Source organism: Gavialis gangeticus, unplaced genomic scaffold (assembly GCF_001723915.1).
Source record: "Gavialis gangeticus isolate Ggan-Ray unplaced genomic scaffold, GavGan_comp1, whole genome shotgun sequence".
Classification (NCBI taxonomy): domain Eukaryota; kingdom Metazoa; phylum Chordata; order Crocodylia; family Gavialidae; genus Gavialis; species Gavialis gangeticus.
The window spans coordinates 15,641,325-15,644,468 of record NW_017729009.1 but is presented as its reverse complement, the minus strand read 5'-3'; the positions used below and the strand labels follow the sequence as shown (position 1 = coordinate 15,644,468).

The following is a 3,144-nucleotide window of genomic DNA, read 5'->3' as shown; positions in this document are numbered from 1 at the left end:
TCTGAGACAAATGTGCAGCCTCATTTGTACCCCTTGGAAGGGACAGGCATGTCGGCCATGTCTAGAACAGCTCCTGCTATCCCAAGGTATCCACACCTGCTGTTTAGACTCTGGTTTATGATGATATGTTACTGTGGCTCCATTGCAGGTACTTTACCCTCTGAGACAAATGGTTGCGAGCACAAATGCAAGGATTAATGCCCACCATGACTGCAGTGAGAGGCTGTACTTTTCAAGGCCTCAATTTTCTATCAAGAGGTGAAAGTCCCTTTCTGTCCATTGCTGGAAGCTACTATGGTGGAAGTTTATAGTGGAAGAGGCCTGTCCCTGCCAATATTTCCATGCTCACTAAAAATGGGTTTTTAATATCCAGGGCTGTGTGGAAGCTTTATTGGTGAGTACATAATGGCCGCATCGTTAACCTACGTTGTCTGTAGCCAACTCATTACTTTCTGAAGTACTTTAAGTTATCTCAACTATGAAAGGTGACAAAACAAGTGCCGTTCTGTGAGACCCACCTTGATTGGACTGTAGCCACCAGGTAATGTAAAGAGCATCTAAAAACCTCAGTGAAATGTGCTTTTTATTAATCGTGATTTAATTTTTTACAGGCAGTACCTAGCCTATTAAGTGTAAACTGAGTGTGTAATTACATAAATCAACTCACAGCGTTACCAGACTTCCTGCTGTCAAAACAGGCCTTGTTAAAATAAAAAAGCAATGCCATTTTAATCAACGTCAGTAAGAGCCGACCAGTGCATTTCACCAGTAACCAATGGCTATGTTGTGCCCCTTCGGGGGGGGTTTTAGGGATACAGTATTCATATCGCTGTGCAGGCGAGTGCACTTTAACCAACATGGCTAGGAAGTGTTGTGCAGTGTCCCTAATAACGCGTCTCAGCTAATTGTGGTAAGACGCAATACTACCAGATGCAACTGCAACAGGAGGATGTCATTTTTATGCAGGTGCTTTTGTTTCTTGTTTAAAGGAGGCAACTGCCTGATCCTTGAATGATGTCCAATATATTCTATACCTCTAAGACACTTTACTTTGCAGCCCAGATTACCCACGGGCACTTCTTACATTTGGCTAGGTGTGTATAATTTACCCACCTAATTACTAAGATTATGTTGACTGCAAATACGAGTTAGACACACAAGTATGTGCATATTCTTGTGGATATTTGGCTCTTGTATCCCACCTTGTGTACTCACGATGGGGGTCCTGGCTGTCTGATCCCCTTGGCGTTTAGTACATAAACCTGAGTGTTGCCCCTTAGGAAGGTGTACTACCATAAATACCCTACTTTAAGATGGCACTATAAATCCAAGGATCTTAAAACAGCTGACAATCATTCAATATTAAAGATTAATAGCTGTTCAGTCTTGACAGTGACTGGTGTCGGCGGGTACACCTACAGGAGGCTGAGCTTTCTGTGAAAGGGGGAAAAAAATCAGTTCTGGGAAATCTGAAGTGAGAGAGATGGTGTTTTGATGGCAAAAGAGTGAATTCAGAAGTGAGCTAGCATTTGGGGCCTATCTTGAGAGAAGAAGAAAGGGCAGGGACGGGGCTGGGGTCTGTAAGGAGAACAGAGTTTGAAGGTATGCTTGGAGAGACCCAGGACTCAAGCAGCAGATAGCAGGGGGCTCAGAGGGACAGCAGGGACTGCAAAACAGACAAAATGTGCTTAAGTGACATGTTCCTCTTCAGTTTTCTGGGCCAACATTGCTACTAAGGGACACCAGGAACAAGCCAAGGGCTTTGGGGGCAGTTGGCAGGGAGAGGCAAATGCAGACCCAAGGCTGCGATATCCTGCCCTTGTGCAGCTGCACAGCAAATCAGTAGCAGGACTGGGAATAGCACCCAGCAATCCAGGCTCCTGGCCCCTTGCCCTGACCAGCAGACCTTACAAAAAAGCCAGAAGCATGTTGAGATGGAAGCACGCCGGCCTAATATAGCACAATATAAAATATTTAACCTCCGAGGACATGATCAAAGCGGTTTCTTTTGACATTACATTTGTGTCCTTGCGCAAGACATGCAGTCAGGAAGAAATATCCAGCACAGAACAACCAAGCATTATTCCAGCACAGCGGCCGCTTTGACTCAGGAGACCTGGAACAAGCCTGACATGAAATCTGCATTACCGCCCAGTCCTGAGGAGCGGGAAGTCCCAGCGTCTTCTGCGGGAAGCTGATGCTACAGTTGTGCGCGCACTGAACAAATGTTGCCTGTGCTGTCCCTGACCTCCAGGTAAGAGATGTTTTAAAGTGCATTAGAGCTGTAGAAAAATGCTTGTTCTCATTGGTACCCTACCTTAAGTGTGTCTGATGTGTCAGAAAGCATTGCAGTCCTCCAGCTTCTTAAATAAAAGAAAAATGGTGCAAATAGATGGCAAAGCTTTACTATTAATATTTAGACTTCTGCAAGAGGGAAACCTCTCACTTCTGAGCCCTGTAGGAAGTGGAAAGCCGGTGGGTTTTTAGGGGGAGTTGTTCATGCTCTGACTAATGGAAAAGTTCTTGTCCCGCCAACCCAGTTTCATATTTCATTGGGTTCTGCTCTAAAAGGGGTCATTTCTACTTGGCATACGTGAGTGGCTTTTTTTCTTCTTCTTTTCCTGAGCAAACTTGATTTCAAGCCACAAATCTTGGGAATGAAGAATGATTTGGCTCTAGTGTTAAAGCCACAAATAATGGAATTGGGCGTCTGAGCATCCTCCAGGCCTCTGTGCCTCTCGAGACGCGCTCCCAGATGCACGAGCCACAGCCCTTGCGGGTTGCGCGCTTTTCAGACACACTCTCTGTGGACTAGGACACCTTTTTTTTTTTCTCCAAGTCGGGCTTTCTTTCCTTCTCTCACAAAAATGGCAAAATGAGTGCATATTTTTGCATGCCTATAACTCCTAACTAATATAGCTGTGTGCCTATGAGTCCTAATTTCCTCCCAGTGCTCCTTCTGGCAAGGACAATCTTTGTTGCTCTGTGTTGGTACAGCACCTGGCATGGTGGATATAGCTAGCCACTAATGTCATATAAATAGTAAACAGTAAAGTAAATCCCTCTGGTCTCCCTGCTAAGACAAGGACACCATCTCCGGCTCAGTGGCACTGCGCTATCAGGGAAGGGATGCCCACTTTTAGT

At 45.3% G+C, this 3,144-nt stretch overlaps 1 long non-coding RNA gene across 1 annotated transcript in view; it reads right to left on the bottom strand.

Annotated features, from left to right (window-relative positions):
* Window positions 1–2,457, bottom strand: part of LOC109292623 — a 12,951-nt gene extending 10,494 nt beyond the window's left edge. The window contains exon 1 of the long non-coding RNA XR_002096153.1: window positions 2,447–2,457. This is a non-coding gene — a long non-coding RNA (uncharacterized LOC109292623). The remainder of the gene's footprint in view (window positions 1–2,446) is intronic.
* Between the last annotated feature and the right edge of the window lie 687 nt (window positions 2,458–3,144).